Source organism: Artemia franciscana, unplaced genomic scaffold, assembly GCF_032884065.1.
Source record: "Artemia franciscana unplaced genomic scaffold, ASM3288406v1 Scaffold_253, whole genome shotgun sequence".
Lineage (NCBI taxonomy): Eukaryota > Metazoa > Arthropoda > Branchiopoda > Anostraca > Artemiidae > Artemia > Artemia franciscana.
Window position 1 is genome coordinate 1,178,559 of NW_027063379.1, and position 21,873 is coordinate 1,200,431.

Below are 21,873 nucleotides of genomic sequence, written 5' to 3' on the forward strand. Positions count from 1 at the left end.
ATTGTCTTAAAAATTTAATTTGTAAAAAAAGATATTTTTGTCATTAAATAAAAAAAAAACTTATTCAACTGAATGCAAGGAGCGACATTAAAACTTAAAACGAACAGAAATTGCTCCTTATATGAAAAATGGTGTCCCCTCTTCAACACCCCGCTTTTTACGCTAAAGTTCGACTCTTTCTCACAGCTCTACTTTTTAAAACAATAAACAAACTTTAGCGTAAAGAGTGGGGTGTTGAGGAGCGAACAGCCCTCTTCATATACGGAGTAATTTTCCGTTCGTTTTAAGCTTTGATGTCGCTCCATACTTTCAGTTGAAAAAACTTTTTGTTTTTATTTAATTTCTGAACGTTTTTGAATTAATACAGGGATTGATTTTGGCTCTCCAAACATAAATAGCTATAAAAAAAAACTTGCGATAAAAAGGATGGGGGAGGAGGTCAAGCTGCCCTCCAATTTTTTGGCTACTTAAAAAGACACCTAAAGAACCTTTAATTGTTTTACAAACGTTTTTATTATTAATAAATATGACTATGCATAACTTACCAATTAGCTTAAAATTTTTGGTTATTTAAAAAGGCAACTAGGACTTTAGTTTTTTTACGAACGTTTTTATTTGTAATAAATATGACTATACGTAACATACAAATTAACATACAATTAAGTAAAGCTTAAATTTGTTTCCCAATTCTTTAAGAATGACGCGTGAATCCCTAAGGCCGTAGAATAAATAGTTGGAATTACTATAAAAAATGTAGTGTAAAAAACAGGTATTTAGGAAGAGATGAGCCTCCACATATGTGTAATAATTTCTGTTTGTTTTAAGTTTTAATGCTGTGTTAAGATTCTATGACTTTTAGGGGGGGTTTCTCCCTATTTTCCAAAATAAGGCAAATTTTCTCAGGCTTTTAATTTTTACTGGGTAGTACTAAATTTGATGAAACTTTTGAACCGGGTCGCTCCTTACTACAGTTTGTTGCCACAAACTGTTTGATTAGTTCAAAAACAAAACACAAATGACCGTGGATTGTCAGTTTAATTTTCATGTACTGATATTTATTCCTTAAAGTTTTAATAATTTTATATTTATTACAGTAAAAATTAACAACATTTAAAACGTATTTTATTTTCATTTCAGTGCAAATTGTGCTCTGGTATTGAGAGTAGGTAGGAGAGTTATCAGCCTTATTTTAATATTGACTGGTTTTTAGTTTCACTTGGCTATTTATTGTAAAATCTGTTTGTTTCGAATTTCATTATTTATTGATTTTTGAACAAATGTTTATCTCAAAATTTCTATTGGGCACATTTGGGGAAAATACGACGTGGGGAGGGTGGCTACCCTCTGATCACTTTGACTCTTAAAATGGGCACTGAAACTTATGATTCCTAATTCAATGAGCCACCTCTAAAGCTTATATGATCATTCTTTCCATAAAAACCTTTAACGTTTACTGAGGGCTCTTGGGGTGAGGGTTCCATCCTTAAAGGCTTAATTGCCAGACCTTTCAACTATGCTGAACAAATTGGGTATCTCTACATTTAATTTGAATGTTTTTGCCATTTTTTGATTCCGTGCTTTGACTTGGCCCATGGCTGCATTCCTCCCCAATAAGCTTCAGCATCTGCATTAAAACCACAGTGGTTCCTACTCCGCGATTTATTTTTCTTTATAATATCAGTATCTAGTTTTCAGGTTCTATGGTTTGGCACATCACTGCGATATACTGATCCCAGAACCAAATGTGGAGACATATTTAAACCAAGAGCATAAAAAGAAGAAAATGAACGAACAAAACGATGTTGCAGGAATTTTCTTAACCTCCACACCAGAAGCTATCATGTATACCGCATTGTAAATCATTGGTATGACAGGCACTGGCAAGATTTATTGTTTAATATCTAAAATGATCAGTATGTTTTTGGAACTGTTTGAGAGGGAACAGACCAGTCCAGGAACAGAATATTATAAGATAAAAGATATAATTATCATTTTTCACATGAGTGAGAAGACACTACGCTTTATTAAAGACAAGCTGGCAAGGATATTACGAATATTGATACCCAAGAACTATTTTTAGTTGACAAGTATGATTGAGAAACAAGATTCAAGCTGTTTTGTGATAACGTCAATTTTGAATCTTTGTGATAACGTCAAATTTGACTTTCAAAAGAAAGACAATATCTGCGCTGCTCTAATAGACTATTTCTTGTATGATAAAGAACTGCCTGATACCATGAAATCTTTCAAAAAAGAAATTGATAATTTGTATTATAATTTAGATGAAAATATATTATGTAGAATAATGACCGATAATAATACCAATAGAAATCAAACTTCCATCGTACCAGTTTTACCCCAAAGTCTAGAAAAACCCGCTTTTGAATTTTTTTCATTCTGAAGTAGGTGGACACTTGGGTATAGACAAAACCTTCCATAAATTAAAACAATACTTTTTCGTCACTTCAGCCTTAACAAAGTTGAAGAATTATGTTACACCTTGTGTAACATATAATTTGAGAAAAAATCCTCAAATCTACCCTAATCCAGCAATAGGAAGAACGCCTACGGCCAGGTTTCTATTTGATATAGTTTCTTTTGATTTATATGGTTCTAGCGGAGGGTAACCCAAGTCTGACAAAGGACATACTTGCGTACTCTCAGTAATCGATCATTTTTCTGGTTTCACGTTTGCTAAGCCATTGAAAAACCGGGGCGCTTACGTCACAAGCAAAGCCCTTGCTAAAATATTTCTTAATTTCGGTATTCCTAATACAATATTAAGCGAAATAGGCCCTAATTCCTATCAAAAGTAACCAAGGATTTACTGTCTTTTCTTCAAGTAAATAAATTGGTAACAACCCCATATCACCCCCAAGCAAATGGCAAAATTGAAAACAGGCATAAGCTATTCTCTAATATTTTGAGTATTTACACAAAAGGTAATCGAAAAGATTGGCACGAAACCTTACCCTTTTTGACAAACGTGATTAATACAGCTTACTCCCCAGTTATGCGTGATAACTTATTTTATATATTATTCGGACGAGATTTTCGAATCCCGTATAATGAAATTATAGTCAAGAAAATACTATAATGATTCCGAAAATAATAAACAAGAATTTCTTAACAGAATGAGAAAAACTTATAAACTTGTGAAACAGGAAATCGAAATATCTAAAACAAAACAAGATGCAAAAATATTCAAAATGTTAAGGGCGACCTAGATTTTCAAATAGGAGATTGCGTTTACTTAAAATATGAAAATAAAGCGGTGGCAAAAAACTCTCTGATAGATATTCAGGACCTTAGAGAATAATAAAACAATATGACAACAAAGTTATATTTCAACTCTTAAAAGCAAAAAAGGGAAAAGTCTATTAGACGCATATTAGTCGTATAAAAAGGGCAAAATTCACAGAAACATGGACCCCGCAACCGTCAACATCGAATACCTCGGAAGACGAAAATGAAACACCTCAATCTAGACTAAGTGAGCTAAAACCTTTCAATTTTAAACAAGGATATTTCCAAAATAGTAGTGATGAAGAAAAATTTCACTAATTTCTAACAATGACAAATATGATTACCCCCCAAAAAAGTACCCCTATCACGTGGAGACGCAAGAAAACCGACTCATCTTCAAGTAAAGAATCAGAAGAATTGAACTATACAATTTCACCAAAAACACAATTTTTCCCAGATAGAATCTCAACTTCTTACCCCCCACAACGTTTCCCCGATGATATGGTAAACCCTGTTACACCAATAGGCAGATCTCTTACGTTATACGATTAATTAAATAAGGCTATACAGACGCCTGGGGACAAAAAGCCAGAACAGGTCAAACAGCCCCAAAGACAAACATTACGAGAAGCCATGGATCTTATTAATTTTAAGATTAAGACTAGACAAAGTAAATTTGATGCTAGTCCAGCCAATGGTGAACACCAGTATCATGATATAACCGTTTCAAATGCAAAACCAAGGACTGGCTATCTTGGAAGGAAACCATAATGCAATCAATTCCCCATCCTCCTGAGGATATGGCTTTTAAACAATGGAGACATCCTAAGAAAACGTTTGACTCCTCAATTAATTCCCAAGAATCCTTCAACTCCCCCGAGTACAGAATTCAACAAGAAGTAGTAAACCCTCTATATCACGAGGAGAAGAAATTTTTGAAGGTCAAGCAGGGTCAACTCCTAAATCTCAAAAATCTTCCAAAGAAATAAGTACTAAATCTACGAGTACCAGTTCCTCAGAAACAGAAAGTGAATCAGACGCAGATAAGCTCAAGGACTCAGAAAGAGCCAGGTCACATAGTGCTGTTGCTTCAGCCAAAAAGGCACAACTGAAAGGTCAAAAGCTCCTAAAGAAACAATATAGAAAATTCGATTTAATATCGTTAGCAAAACCAAAGAAAAAGGATGCCGAACCTAAAGACGAAAAGGTAACAACCAAGTCAGGCAGAATCGGCAAAAAACCAGACAAATTAGAATATTAATAAGGAGACTATCAGCCAGGAGTAAAGTAAACAAATCATTTACCATAAAATCAAGAAATGACTCAAAAAAATTCCCAAAGGAACCACCCGTAATATAGGATCCCTAAAAAAAATGTACTTTTCAGGAAGTTTGCTAAGACTCAGATTGAAAAATTGGCATACTTGGTCAAAAAGTGCTCAGTATTTTAAGTAAGTTCCGGATCATCTCTTTCTAACAAGAATATACTTATAAATGTGCAACTGTTTTAATAAAATATTCTACCGCAAAAAAAATTCTTTAACGTTAAAGCTTATTAATACCTCTATAAACAACGCTGGCCCAACAGGAATTTCAATCTTACATTTAAGGTAATCTTATAGCTGTGTACCATCATTTAACAAATACCAAACTAAAGTGCATTACTATCCCTAAAAACACATCAAAGAAGTAAATTGCAGACAAGCGCCCCCGCAAGCCGTTGCCGAGGAACAAAATGTGGTCCGGTTTGTCATCCATACTTTCCTAATTGCGATTTCCTTATTTCAAACTAGTCCGATAAAATGTTCCTAACATAAGATTCTATTTTGGTTCGTACGCCGTGTCTGTACGGATTCCCGTCGTTGCTTCAGCTGATGTTACCCCATCTTATTCTCCTCATTGTATATAATACGTGCACGTTTTAAAACAAAATTAAATAGAAATTCTCTTACGTTGTACTTCTCTGCTTGTCATTCAACATTTCCAATTTACAATTTACAAAACATTTCTTTTTATCATTTCCAATTTCTCTAAGTTGTTAAAAACATTCTCAATTTAATTGGTTACCCAATTCACTACCAAAATATGTCACTACCTGTATGCCGAAACGTTGTACCTCAATTATGATCTTACAAAATTTTAACCTCACACCTATAGATTTGGCCTAAACTTAGCAAATACCCCAAAATACTGACCCACAAGAGTGGAAGTAAAAATAAAGTACTCATTTAAAACAAAAAGGAAAAAATTTAACAAGTTCAATTATTGATAAGAAAATTACAACAAAGATTTAATATTCAATATCGGTTTTGCAAGGGCCCTACTCAAACTGAAGTCCTTTTAATCAACAAATGTAAACCCCCCAAATATGGTACAAAATCGAGGAAAATAAAAATTTTACCAAATACGAAGGAGTACACTACCCCTTAGATGAAATCCGACATTATGCAAAATTTATGCACGATCCGACATCCCAAGAATACGCCTTAAGGGAAAATAACATTTTCTAAAAAGCGAAAAAAGTCAATGGAAGCAAAAATAGACGCGTACAAAAATAAACTAAAATCAAAAAGTTCAAATGATTAAAAATACTTCAGGACCGGTTGAAAATTGGTTCAAGTTGAAAATTTCATCGTGTGTTGAAGGTGATGCTGAAAAAAGTGGCGGAAAAAATCAAAAATCTCCCTGTGTCTTGATTTTTTTTTGTGTTATTTTTTTCCTCGCTTCTTCCTTGCATAATTTGAAAGCCTTTTAAATGTCTTTCCAGTAACAATATAAAAAACCTCATATAAAGGACAGTGTGTCCTTCATCAAAGGCAGTATATAAGCTGAATGATCAATATCTTGAATTTATTTTCTAGATACAAGACCTACCTGAGACCGACTATACTTCTCGGCATAAAAGAAAAGTGTTTCTCCAAAGTTAACGTGAATGTGAAAGTCGCTTTCAGTGATGACGAACATTAGATGCGAGTTATGACGAACATTATGGTCGTTGTGTGTATTCTAAATAATTCTAATTTGGAATTTAAAAAAAAGTAGATTTGGAATTCCTTCAGGTCTTTCATTGTACATTTTTTTAATTTTAATTTTTGATAAGTTAAAACCCTTGTGTTGGCTTGAATATGGAATAAAATTTTTAACGTTTGTTGTTTGCTCTATTTTTCCATATGAAGTTGAGACACTATATAGTTTTGGAGCACTGCTAACAATACATAAGTACAGAGTTCATTAATAATTGAAAATAAGTTAGAGAAAGCAACTTTCAAAATACAAGTTCGGGAAATCTGCGATCGGTGGGGTGTCTTGGACGCCAGTGTTTACCGTTTAACTTTTACCGTTTTACTCAACAATGCCCCCCCCCCTAAGAAAAAATCCTCTAATAGCAACCCTGATTCACGAAAATTTCTGGAGAATATTTAACGACGGAGGCTAAACGATCATTTAGCCCTTAAGATTTTTATCAATGCTCATAGAAAAAAATTATAACATTATACTAGAAAAACCAAATATACTATACGGCATATATGAGAATTACAAAAACTATCATTTAGTAAATAATTCAATGAAATATGGTCAAGAACTCTACCTATACGCAGAGGACTATGACGAATTAAAGAAAGTAATTTTTAATTGTAGTAAATACGACGAAAATTTTACGTCTAAGATAGCACCGGAAATAGATATTGCCATATATGAGAAACTAATAAACTATAAAAATCCTTTATATTTCCACAAAAGATTAATTTTTAAAATAGTTCGTAATGTCCCAAATCAGCCGACTCTAAAGGAACAATGCAGAAAACACATCCGTCTTCTCATGCAAAAGGTAAACATAAATCATGCCTTAAATAATCTTCGACTTCCTAAATATCTACAACGATATTTAAACCAGAGACCAGAGCTCACGCTCCCAATAGCTCAATCAAGAGAAAGAGACCTATCCCAAATATCTCCAAAATCATCGTTGCCGGGCGAGGTGGAGACACCTGATTCCCGCCACAAGTACAAGTAAGTAAGTAATAAGAAGTGGAAATATGAGCAATGGTGTTTGAAAGTCTGGAAAACAGAATGCCGTTCATATGAAGAAACTGTACGCTCTCTATCTGAATAGAGCCCTTTTTATCATTAACCCCTCAATATTGACTGAAAGTTCCAACTTAATACCCTAAGGCATTCCTGAGATACGCCGTTTTGATAACATGAATACACGAAGTGGTTTGATTTTTCTCAGTACTTTTCTCTCACATTCTGCGAAGTTTTTGCCTTCTTACTCTTAGCCTTAGCAGTAGTAAGACTTGTAAATGTTGTAGCAGGAGTAGCAGTATTCCTATTAGTAATAGAAGCAACAGTAGTTGCTAGATTAGTCTATCGGATCATTGTGTAAACCAATATGCATACATTTGCCGTAAGAAAATGTCCTTTTTTCAAGATTAATGTTTTTTTTCAAGTTTTGATTCCGTGCTTTGACTTGGTCCATGGCTGCATTCCTCCCCAATAAGCTTCAGCATCTGCATTGAAACCACAGTGGTTCCTACTCCAGCGATTTATTTTTCTTTATAATATCAGTATCTTATTTTCAGGTTCTATGGTTTGGCACATCACTGCGATATACTGATCCCAGAACTAAATGTGGAGACACATTTAAACCAAGAGCATAAAAAGAAGAAAATGAACGAACAAAAAGATGTTGCAGGAATTTTCGTAACTTCCACACCGGAAGCTATCATGTATACCGCATTGTAAATCATGGGTATGACAGGCACTGGCAAGATTTATTGTTTAATATCTAAAATGATCAGTATGTTTTTGGAACTGTTTGAGAGGGAACAGACAAGTCCAGGAACAAAATATTATAAGATAAAAGATATAATTATCGTTTTTCACATAAGTGAGAAGACACTACGCTTTATTAAAGACAAGCTGGCAAGGATATTACGGATATTGATACCCAAGAACTATTTTTAGTTGACAAGTATGACTGAGAAACAAGATTCAAGCTGTTTTGTGATAACGTCAATTTTGAATCTTTGTGATAACGTCAAATTTGACTTTCAAAAGAAAGACAATATCTGCGCTGCTCTAATAGACTATTTCTTGTATGATAAAGAACTGCCTGATACCATGAAATCTTTCAAAAAAGAAATTGATAATTTGTATTATAATTTAGATGAAAATATATTATGTAGAATAATGACCGATAATAATAATAATAGAAATCAAACTTCCATCGTACCAGTTTTACCCCAAATTCTAGAAAAACCCGCTTTTGAATTTTTTCATTCTGAAGTAGGTGGACACTTGGGTATAGACAAAACCTTCCATAAATTAAAACAATACTTTTTCGTCACTTCAGCCTTAAAAAAGTTGAAGAATTATGTTACACCTTGTGTAACATATAATTTGAGAAAAAATCCTCAAATCTACCCTAATCCAGCAATAGGAAGAACGCCTACGGCCAGGTTTCTATTTGATATAGTTTCTTTTGATTTATATGGTACTAGCGGAGGGTACCCCAAGTCTGACAAAGGACATACTTGCGTACTCTCAGTAATCGATCATTTTTTCTAGTTCCAAGTTTGCTAAGCCATTGAAAAACCGGAGCGCTTACGTCACAAGCAAAGCCCTTGCTAAAATATTTCTTAGTTTCGGTATTCCTAATACAATATTAAGCAAAATAGGCCCTAATTCCGTATCAAAAGTAACCAAGGATTTACTGTCTTTTCTTCAAGTAAATAAATTGGTAACAACCCCATATCACCCCCAAGCAAATGGCAAAATTGAAAACAGGCATAAGCTATTCTCTAATATTTTGAGTATTTACACAAAAGGTAATCGAAAAGATTGGCACGAAACCTTACCCTATTTGACAAATGTGATTAATACAGCTTACTCCCCAGTTATGCGTGATAACTTATTTTATATATTATTCGGACGAGATTTTCGAATCCCGTATAATGAAATTATAGTCAAGAAAATACTATAATGATTCCGAAATTAATAAACAAGAATTTCTTAACAGAATGAGAAAAACTTATAAACTTGTGAAACAAGAAATCGAAATATCTAAAACAAAACAAGAAGCCAAAAATATTCAAAATGTTAAGGGCGACCTAAATTTTCAAATAGAAGATTGCGTTTACTTAAAATATGAAAATAAAGCGGTGGCAAAAAACTCTCTGATAGATATTCAGGACCTTAGAGAATAATAAAACAATATGACAACAAAGTTATATTTAAACTCTTAAAAGCAAAAAAGGGAAAAGTCTATTAGACGCATATTAGTCGTATAAAAAGGGCAAAATTCACAGAAACATGGACCCCGCAACCGTCAACATCGAATACCTCGGAAGACGAAAATGAAACACCTCAATCTAGACTAAGTGAGCTAAAACCTTTCAATTTTAAACAAGGATATTTCCAAAATAGTAGTGATGAAGAAAAATTTCACTAATTTCTAACAATGACAAATATGATTACCCCCCCCCCCCAAAAAAAAAAAAGTACACCTATCACGTGGAGACGCAAGGAAACCGACTCATCTTCAAGTAAAGAATCAGAAGAATTGAACTATACAATTTCACCAAAAACACAATTTTTCCCAGATAAAATCTCAACTTCTTACCCCCCACAACGTTTCCCCGATGATATAGTAAACCCTGTTACACCAATAGGCAGATCTCTTACGTTATACGATGAATTAAATAAGGCTATACAGACGCCTGGGGACAAAAAGCCAGAACAGGTCAAACAGCCTCCCAAAGACAAACATTACGAGAAGCCATGGATCTTATTAATTTTAAGATTAAGACTAGACAAAGTAAATTTGATGCTAGTCCAGCAAATGGTGAAGAAACAATATAAAAAAATCGATTTAATATCGTTAGCAAAACCAAAGAAAAAGGATGCCGAACCTAAAGACGAAAAGGTAACAACCAAGTCAGGCAGAATCGTCAAAAAACCAGACAAATTAGAATATTAACAAGGAGACTATCAGCCAGGAGTACTTTATTTTTACTTCCACTCTTGTGGGTCAGTATTTTGGGGTATTTGCTAAGTTTAGGCCAAATCTATAGGTGTGAGGTTCCTCGCTTCTTCCTTGCATAATTTGAAAGCCTTTTAAATGTCTTATAAGAAACCTCACACAAAGGACAGTGTGTCCTTCATCAAAGGCAGTATATAAGCTGAATGATTAATATCTTGAATTTATTTTTTAGATGCAAGACCTACCTGAGACCTACTACACTTCTCGGCATAAAAGAAAAAAGTGTTTCTCTAGAGTTAAAGTGAATGTGAAAGTCGCTTTGAGTGATGACGAACATTAGATGCGAGTTATGACGAACATTATGGTCGTTGTGTGTATTCTAAATAATTCTAATTTGGAATTTAAAAAAAAAGTAGATTTGGTATTCCTTCAGGTCTTTCATTGTACATTTTTTTAATTTTAATTTTTGATAAGTTAAAATCCTTGTGTTGGCTTGAATATGGAATAAAATTTTTAACGTTTGGTGTTTGCTCTATTTTGCCATATGAAGTTGAGACACTATATAGTTTTGGAGCATTGCTAACAATACATAAGTACAGAGTTCATTAATAATTGAAAATAAGTTAGAGAAAGCAACTTTCAAAATACAAGTTCGGGAAATCTGCGATCGGTGGGGTGTCTTGGACGCCAGTGTTTACCGTTTAACTTTTACCATTTTACTCAACAATAGCCCCCCCCCCCCCTAAGAAAAAATCCTCTAATAGCAACCCTGATTCACGAAAATTTCTGGAGAATATTTAACGACGGATGCTAAACGATCGTTTGGCCCTTAAGATTTTTATCAATGCTCATAGAAAAAAATTATAATATTATACTAGAAATACCAAATATACTATACGGCATTTATGAGAATTACAAAAACTATCATTTAGTAAATAATTCAATGAATTATGGTCAAGAACTCTACCTATATGAAGAGGACTATGACGAATTAAAGAAAGTAATTTTTAATTGTAGTAAATACGACAAAAAATTTTTGCGTCTAAGATAGCACCGGAAATAGATATTACCATATATGAGAAACTAATAAACTATAAAAATCCTTTATATTTCCACAAAAGATTAATTTTTAAAATAGTTCGTAATGCCCCAAATCAGCCAACTGTAAAGGAACAATTCAGAAAACACATCCGTCTTCTCATGCAAAAGGTAAACATAAATCGTGCCTTAAATAATCTTCGAATTCCTAAATATCTACAACGATATTTAAACCAGAGACTAGAGCTCACGCTCCCAATAGCTCAATCAAGAGAAAGAGACCTATCCCAAATAAGTATAAATAGACTGTAATACAGATTTGTAGGCCCCAGAATACTTGAAATGCTTGATTTAAATCAAATATTAACCACAGCGTTAACCCTATAAAAATTTATGTAAAGAAAATTTTTAAGTTCACCTAATTAACATTCAAATAATGCAATTCCTAATTCTTTTTTTTTAATTGGGCTTGTCAAAGAATCTGGAATAATGAAAGAACCTCCACCAAATTAATTATTTTCTCGCCATTCAAATAAAGAACGCTCAAATAAGGACAAAAGCTTCAGAATTACAAAAACAAATAATTGAAAAAGATCCCAGTCTGACAAAGGCCATAATCAAAGTTCCAAATCTTACATTAAAAGTCGTTCACCTAAAAGATAATGGCAAGTTGAACTCATAAAGAATGCTTTCGCAAAGGCTATAGCTAGTTTTCCACAAGAACTTACCAGTAACCAACTACATCTTGACTTTCAAGGCATTGGAAAATATTATGAACAAATTCTGTACGCGAAATTAATGAGAATATAGTTGAGGCTCACTTAGGCTCTGTTTTGGAAGAAATTACCAAAGTAATCAATAAAAGCGGCATACAGATCGCAAATCAGGAAATTCTGGAAGCTCCATTTGAGTCCATTCAATTATATCAGCACCAAAATGAGCATCAAAATGATTCATTGTTATTTTTATGGTTCCCACCATTTCAGCAGTGAGGCTAAAGAACCTGTGTACCCAAAATGGTTGTCATGGGTTTTTCTACTTTTGGTGTTCACTTCTACATTATTATATTTGGTGCTAAATGGATGTATTATCAATGGCGATAGATAGAATCAATACTATAATAGAATTACGCATCAGATAGACCATTGCTCTAGAAAACAAGGATAAAAATCAAGAAAAAAAATCAAGGCCATGTTAAAATTAAAAACTAATTTTTTATTCACAAGTTTGGTTTTTGTTTTAAATCTTGGAGTAGAAATCGCTCAGACTTTGTTTTTTGCCTACGACCATGTGTTTAACGGGAACCCTTTGGCCGTGTGTTTATCCTTAGGATTGGCATTTGGCATAGAGATCCTTATTCCAGAGGTCTTTTGCCGCCACTTTCCTCTTTATATGGGAAGTCTCGTAAGCCAAATAATGGACTTCTTTTGTACTTGTTGTTTTGACGCAGGTAGTTATGAACTGCAAAGCGAAGATGCGCAAGCCATAAGTACATTGCCAAAGTATTCCAGAATTGGAAATTTTAAAGAAATATATGAGACCAATAAAAAAAACTTGAGAAAAAATGATCCACCAGCAGTGGCCATATTACCACAGCTTCTTTGTCACGAGAGATTTTATTAATAATGCTCGCCAGGGGCCATTCCATAGCTTTGGTCGAACAAGGCAAAGCAAAGACTATCTTAGATATATTCGCCTTCAGGACATTTGAAGCCAATTGATTCAGGACGAGGAAATTTAAATAACTGATAATTTGATTATAAAAGATGCATTAATCCATAATGTCCGTGAAGATGGATTAGAATTAATGAAAAATTCAGAACTCAAAGAGAGCTCAACCAAAAGCTCAAGAGATCAGAGCTCAACCAAGAGCTCAAGAGCTCAATCAAGAAACCAGAGACCAGAGCTCAAGCTCCCAAGAGCTCAGTCAAGAGAAAGAGACCAGTTGGCCTTTGTCAAGAGACAAAATATCTTCGGAAAAGATATGGTGATTGGAGTGGCTACATATGAAGATGTCATATCCTTTGGCAATTAATAGACGATACAGTTTATATCCAATTCCAGAATTGGAAATTCAAACTGTTACCGGTAATAACCACAAGTCCTAGATACGTGATTGACAAAACCGGAACAGATCCACTCTCTTTGGGGGAGATGGAGGCAGGGTTAATTTTGAAAAAAAAGAAAAAAATGAGGTATTTTTAACCTACGAAGGAGTGATTGGATATTAATGAAATTTCATATTTAAAAGGACCTCGCAACTCAGATCTCTTATTTCAAATCTCGACCGGATCCAGTGTCGTTGGGGTGGGATATTGGAGGGGGGACCGGGAATCTTAAGAGGTTTAGAATTGTATGATCAGGATGAAACTTGGTGAGACACCAACATACCCGCTGGTATTTTCTTGGAATGACGCTTTAAATAAAGGTGTTAGCAATTCCAATATAGTACATCGGGATAGGGATCGCCTATTATCAAAATACGATCCAAAGAAACTAATACGCGAGTTGACTTGCAAATATGTTTTAGATTTTTCTCCAATTAGCTATGGATTAATGGCAACTAAATTTTAATTCAAAAACCTCAGCAGAAGAATTTATTTTGTCTGAACTTACAAAAAACTTTCTGTGCAACTTCCATAGTTAGTAAATCTATTAAAATCATCTTCTTTTGTCTACATCTGAAGTTAATCCTAGTACCCAGCAACCCAGTGATCGCAGACGGACAAGAAAGAACAATCAGAGACGAACAAGACAGAAGAATCAAAGACCAAAGAGTCAAGACAGAATCAACAAGACAAAGTCAAAGTCAAAACCAGTCAGAACAAGACAATATCAGAACAAGACAAAGTCAAGACGAAGAACCAAGGCAGAAGAAAAAAAGAGCCAAAGAGTAACAAGTAAAACGAAGACGTAGAAATGAGAAAAACAAGGATGTTCTTAGATTTAAGCAGCATGAGAAAGCAGCAGATCTAAATAAACGTTGAGTTTTAAAAACAATATAGCACTGACGAGGCCTAAACGTTGTTGAAAAAATAATTAGGAATTATCCCTAAAACATTTGTTTTGTTTTTTTTTTATTTTATAAACTATATTTGTATTTTTATTTGCGCTCTTTGCAAGAATCCTTATAATCTATTTCACTTTTTTTATTCCAGGGATGGAGGAGGTGCTATTTCGGAGGTAAAGAGCCTTATGAGTTCTCTAGGAAGTTCCGATGAAGAAATTAAAGATGCTCATTCACTAATTTTTTTTTAATGGAAGAAATTTTCCACTTCGAGGAAAGGAATATAAAATTGGTGTCATTTTTGTTAACGAAAACTTGGAATCATTTACAGAGAAAAACAAGCTAGAAACAATTATTCAAGAATTGAGTTCTAAAGCTTTCAAGAGGACAGAGTTTATCTTTAAAACTATTATGAAACATTTCAGTGACAAGGAATTACGAGATAATCTCAAGATACATGACCTTATAGAAGCAATTAGTAGAGCAACAACAAGAGCCACTATTGTTTATACCAATGGGGATCAGTTGCTTAGTGGAATAGCGCAGCAGTTTAAAGAACATACTCCACAAATTATGCCGGAAGGTGGTTAGAAAAAATGTATAAAATGGAAGAAATTTTTAAAGAATTCTTGACAAAAAGTGTTGACAGGTGTATTCCTTTTTGAGTGAATTCAAATGCAGTTTAGTTTTTTTTTGTTTTGTAGTACAGTGGTTGTTAACTTTTTCCTTTAAGTTTTGCTTGTTTACGTTTGCACAACTTAAAAAAAATAAAGTGGGAGGATTTAGTGTAACTAGATTTGATTTCCTCTCTAGAGTCTACTTTGCACAAATGTTATTTCCAACCTAGACGAAGTTGGGGCTTGTCTTATTGACATACTTTACAATAAAAAAAAATGCTAATCCTCCCACCAACATAAAACCAGATAATTTGTGTGACCTAAGAATTCTACCCAATGTCCGCAAAGACCCGTCCATTATTATAACTAAAGCAGATAAAAGCAATTCTTTGATTGTCATGGATACGAAAGATTACAACACAAAAATTTATGCAAATCTAAATGACAAAACTACATATAAAAATATAACCCACGATCATACTGATCAGTTTTGATCAAATTATAAAAGAATTAAAAGATCTAAAACAAAATGGTAAAATTACTCAACAATAATACAATAAATTTTCCCCCCGGGGCAGCTTTTGTCCAAAATTTTATGGTCTACCAAAATTACATAAGCAAGGCATTCCTTTAAGGCCAATTGTAGCTTGTATGAAAGCCCCCACCTCTAACATTGGAAAATGGTTGTGTACAACCTTCAGACCTTTGCTTTTTTCTCAAAAATCTTTTATATGTAATTCGGTTGATTTAGTCGAAAAGCTCAAAAACGTAAATATTTCAGTTATCAGTTATATACAGTTATCAGTAGCTTCGACACTGTGTCTATGTATGCAACTATTAATGTAGCAGAATCCGAGAAATTATTCGAAAAAAAAAGAAAATTATGACTTAATAGAAGCTTCTGCAACATGATTAGATTGTGACGTTTTAATGACCTTGGTTAAACTTTGTAACAAATATTTAATGTATTTTCAATTCCGTAATTCTTTCTACCAACAAATAAATGGCTTATCCATGGGTGCGCCTCTCTCCGGGTTACTGGCGAATATTTATGTAGAGCGCATAGAAAATTGGGCATTAAATTCATATTTGTTGAAACATGTTTTGGGGACGTTACATGGATGACGTAATTTCACTTTGGAACTATGGGGGACATGAAATTAGGGGTTTTTTTGATCACCTTAAAAAATATGATAGGAATTTACAGTTTACCTTAGAAATCGAAATTGCAAATAAAATCTCATTCCTAAAAGTTCTAATTATTCGTAACTTAGATGAACTCAATTTTACTATTTACAAAAAACCAACACAAAGCAATAGATATCTACATTTTGAATCAAACCATCCCCCACAAGTTAAAAGACTGGTCTTAATATCTCTCGTCGATCGTGCCCTAAACATTTGTTCTGATTCCTACATCACAGCTGAACTAGACTTTATCAGAGAGATACTCTTTGGAAATGGGTATCCTCTTTTATTTAATAATAATACAATTAAACGTAGAGTGAAAAGACACTACCATAAAATGAACGATAATTTACCATGTGAGAATCCCAATAAACCCCAAAACATAATTTACCTCTCATATATCCCAAAAATCACTAGAAATCTTAAAAAAGTATGCAAACAAAATAATCTGTATGTTGTATTTAACAATAATTTGAAAATCAGAAATTTCCTAAATTCTAATAATGATAAGACTCCAGTTACTCGCCAAAGAGGTGTCTAGCATATACCATGCGATTGTGGCAAATTCTATGTAGGGAGAACCCACCAGAATTTCGAGATACGCCTACAAACACATAAAGATGATATCACCAAATCTCTACATTCTAACACTACTTCTGTTTCTTTTGATTCTGCTTTAAGCAGCCATGTTTTCGAAAATCCTAGCCACAAAATACTCTTTGAAGAATCCGCCATTATTAGCAATGATCTAGGCGTAAAGCAAGTAGTTCGAGAAGCAATTGAAATCAGACTTAAGATTAATAATAATATTTCCTTAAATATGGATTTAGGAGAATATTCACTGAATGCTCAATACACAAATTTAATTAAAAATAACCTTACGAAATATTATAAAAAAAACCAATAGATATTAACACAGAACCTGTCACAAATAGAACTATTAAGATCAGCAGCGAAAAAAGCTAGGCTGGCATTAAAAACGTGTTTTTAATTCATTTTCTTTCATTTCAATGAATTGCCTCGTTTCATAACAATTTATTTATCAGTCCTGGTTGAACTGGTAAGGATGCTGGGACTGTTTTGAAAAACTGTCCATTTCAGTTTTATTGATTTTATCCTCTTGTAAGTTGTTTTTTCTTATTTGTAGTGCTGAGGACAGCCCTTGGACGTAGGGCCGAAATATTCATTCTAATTTGTTTCCCACTGTCTTAAAAAATTCCCTATTGTTCTTCTTGTTTTTGGTATTTGTGATGGAAAGGCAGTGTGGTCTTCGTCGTTATCTGTATCACTTGATTACCTCCAGTCTAAACATCCAAACACTGGGGTCCTACTTACCGGTGACGGAAATGAACTAGGTTAGGTCATCTTTGTCGGGAAGCTAATTTAAAACAAATCGTTAATATGCCGACCACGAAAGGTGGTAGTTCCCTTAACATTATTTGTACAAACCCACGTGAATTCTAATAAAGACCCAATTCCCTCCCCCCTCTTATTTCTTAAATTATAAAATCAGACAAAGGTATGGTTTTAAAGGTTATTGAAAGAAAATAAAAGATACTATAAGTTATTTATGTATTAATGTTGAACAGTCGACTGTTAAAACTTGTGTGTGTTTATTAGTTTGATTATATTCTATTCTTTTATACTACTGATAAAATGTAATAATTTATTATGCTTTAATATTTAGTCGACTGTTCAACATTAAGACATAAATAACTTATAGTATCTTTTATTTTCTTTCAATAACCTTTAAAACCATACCTTTGTCTGATTTTATAATTTTGCAACCCATTTGATTCCTATAATCGTGTATTCCATTCCAATATCTAAATCTTCTTTCCTTATAATTCTATTATATTTAATTTCTATTGTCGTTTCGTTTAAAAGCTTCTCCCATTATTAGTTTCTAATTTAATTAAACAATTTTCCAAATCGAAAACAATGCTTGCGGGTATGATCTTGAATCGGATTTAGCAAAAGCGTAAGTTGGTAACTGCCACCAAGAGGGGGGGAGGGAAATGGGTCTTTGTTAGAATTCACGTGGGTTTGTATAAATAATGTTAAGGGAACTACCACCTTTTGTGGTCGGCATATTAACGATTTGTTTTAAATTAGCTTCCCGACAAAGATGACCTAACCTAACCTAGTTCATTTCCGTCACCGGTAAGTAGGATCCCAGCGTTTGGATGTTTAGACTGGAGGTAATCAAGTGATACAGATATCGACGAAGACCACACTGCCTTTCCATCACAAATACCAAAAACAAGAAGAACAATAGGGAATTTTTTAAGACAGTGAGAAACAAATTATAATGAATATTTCGGCCCTATGTCCAAGGGCTGTCCTCAGCAATACAAATAAGAAAAAATAACTTACAAGAGGATAAAATCAATAAAACTAAAATGGACAGTTTTTAACAGTCCCAGCATCCTTACCAGTTCAACCAGGACTGATAAATAAATTGTTATGAAACGAGGCAATTCATTGAAATGAAAGAAAATGAATTGAAAACACGTTTTTAATGCCAGCCTAGCTTTTTTCGCTGCTGATCTTAATAGTTCTATTTGTGACAGGTTCTGTGTTAATATCTATTGGTTTTTTATAATACTTCGTAAGCTTATTTTTAATTAAATTTGTGGATAGAACATTCAGTGAATATTCTCCTAAATCCATATTTAAGGAAATATTATTATTAATCTTAAGTCTGATTTCAATTGCTTCTCGAACTACTTGCTTTATGCCTAGATCATTGCTAATAATGGCAGATTCTTCAAAGAGTATTTTGTGGCTAGGATTTTCGAAAACATGGCTGCTTAAAGCAGAATCAAAAGAAACAGAAGTAGTGTTAGAATGTAGAGATTTGGTGATATCATCTTTATGTGTTTGTAGGCGTTTCTCGAAATTCTGGTGGGTTCTCCCTACATAGAATTTGCCACAATCGCATGGTATATGCTAGACACCTCTTTGGCGAGTAACTGGAGTCTTATCATTATTGGAATTTAGGAAATTTCTGATTTTGAAATTATTGTTAAATACAACATACAGATTATTTTGTTTGCATACTTTTTTAAGATTTCTAGTGATTTTTGGGATATATGAGAGGTAAATTATGTTTTGGGGTTTATTGGGATTCTCACATGGTAAATTATCGTTCATTTTATGGTAGTGTACAGCATAAAATGTCTACATTTTAATGTATTACAAAAATACATTATGCAAACTTCGCGCTTTACTTAGGCAGCGCTATTGCGCTACCTGTGATATATATTTTAATCGGGAGTGTAAATAAGATTTAATTGAAAAATTCTTACGTTTTGTTTTTAAAGAAATATAAAGTTTGCATAATGTATTTTTTTTTTCACCAATGTACTTTGTCTACTCAATTTTGCAAGTGAAGATATTCTGGGGTAATTGTTAGAGAAATTTTTCAGTGTGTTTGGTTTCCTTGGATATTCCTCAATCACCAGAATTTAATCAATTAATCATCAGAGCATATGAAGGACTAATATAAAAATGATGAAACTGATCACCTGAGCAGTATCAAGTTAGCATCGAAAGCTGTGAAGGATAATTGCAAAAAAGAAGAGACTTATCGCCTGAAGACTATCAAGTTAGCATAACAACGTGTGAAGGATAAATATAAAAATGACGACTTATCGCCTGAAGGCCATCAAGTCTATATCAATCCAGAGAAATATCATTCCATTATTAGAGAGAAAAAGAAGAGTGTCGTCAAAATTACATCAAAAAAGTCTCTTGGAAACCAAGAACAAAATACAGGAGAGATGATTTGTATCAAAGGAATCACATTGAAAAGGTTACTGTTTACAATTTATTGAAAACACAAAGAGGGACTGACTTTTCTAGTAAGGAACAGAGGAGGAAAACATCAAAAACAGTCATCAAATTCTATAAGAATTTTTATAGAAGCCGCAGGTCGACGAAAAACAATGACGAAACATTACCACATAGCTCAACTCTGCCAAAGCTTGCAATGAGATCTACATAAAAGAAAGTGAAAAGTTATTCTTCAAAAATGATAAAGAAAAGTCAGAACGGAGCACAAACCAGCGCCAAGTCTTTTGATATGTCCTGCTTCATAAGCCAGTCCACGCACAATTCATCTCTGGCTAATAAAATGCAATCCAGTTTATTTGTAAGAAATTATTGACAAAGGTGGGCATATAGGTCCAGGACTGTAGTAAATATGAAGTCACATTTAGAAAATTTCAATACTAACTTTGATATGTGCAAACAAATGAAAGAACGTTTTCAACCATTGAAATTAAGCTACTGCTAGCAAAGGCTAACGCAGTCATTAACATAGCTTCGAACTCTTTAGTAAAGCTATATGCAAACATTCAAAAGCAGTGTTCTAAAATCTTGGAGAATCTACCAAGAGCAGATTTTTTCTCTGATGTTGAAGAATTTACCCTTCCAATGGGAAATACAATTGAACACTTTTTGCATAATGAAGCTTATCATCTCGAGTAAGTGTATAAAATCTTTGATGTCAACCATTGTTTGAGAAGTGGTCACACTGGTGACCTTTACGCTGAAATGCCAACTGACGAGGGAGGAAGGGGAAATTTGTTTTACTATAGTAATAACAAAGCTGTAGAAGTTGGTAATAGATGCTTGTGCGAGACAACAACACAAAACCAGCAAGATAATGATACTGAGAATAGCTTTCCAAATTTTGTACCTCCTTTTCACAAAAGGTTAGCTGGAGGATTTAAAAACACAATCTTCTACCAAATTTGATGATGAAGACTGAAATACTAACAAATTAAAATTCTCATCGATATTTGTAAATGATATATGATAAAGGATTTGAATTGAAAAAATTTAGAGAGGGACGATCGAAAGACATTCTACTGTCGAAAGTTAGTTGGCAGACAAAAATCCCTAAATTAAATTGAAATGTCATCGAGATCTCTGCAAATATGAGCCAATTGACATTGAAATGAGTCTTATGCTCTAATGGACAGTTTCCGAGATGAACAAAGAAGATTCATTAATGAAGATTCAGTAGAATTGTATTTGGATAAATCCAATTGCTGCGCAGACCAGTCAATCAAACTTGACAAAATGGGACATTCACTTTATTGTCACCCATGTAAAGGAAATTACAGCTTTGTTCGTGCTCTGCGAGCATAAACACCACAATTTCCTATTCTAGCAAACTTTGTTAAAACTTTGCTTGTAAAAGGCCGTAGAAAGATGGGGACTCATTATTGAGGTGAAAACAATTAGGAGCTAAAATAGTGTTGCATAATTATGATCCGTTGTAGAAGCTGCAATTTCAAAACTGAGGAGGAAAAACTTTACAAGCTTTCTGGAGCCTATGCGTCCTCAGGTATCTACAGAAGAATCAGAAATTATGAAGTTCTTTGGGAAAAAGCCAATAAAAGTAACTGAGACAAAAGACGAATACCCATCAGTTCCTTATCATTGCTGCAAGCAGTTGTAACTGCCAGATGAGCAAAAACTTATGAAACTCCAGGTTGCACTAAGAATTTGAATCAATTTGAACTGTTAATGATAAGATATGTCACACCATATCTAACAGTTGCTAGGCTTGGACAAATCCTGGGATCATAAAGACTATCAAACGAATTGACAAAGGCTCTCAAAGGAAAAATTGTACATCTACCTGTAGGTGTTCAAGCAAATGTAGATGTAAAACCAGAAAAATTGCTAAACATTGACAGTTTTGTCGTACTTGTCAATGGACAAACAACCAATAACAAGAATGTTTGGGCACCACTTATTGATTTAAGAAAAATACAC

At 33.6% G+C, this 21,873-nt stretch overlaps 1 long non-coding RNA gene across 1 annotated transcript in view; it reads right to left on the minus strand.

Moving 5' to 3' along the window:
- Window positions 1-21,873, minus strand: part of LOC136042945 (uncharacterized) — a 79,917-nt gene that overhangs the window by 33,563 nt on the left and 24,481 nt on the right. The gene's annotated exons all lie outside the window — the stretch shown is intronic.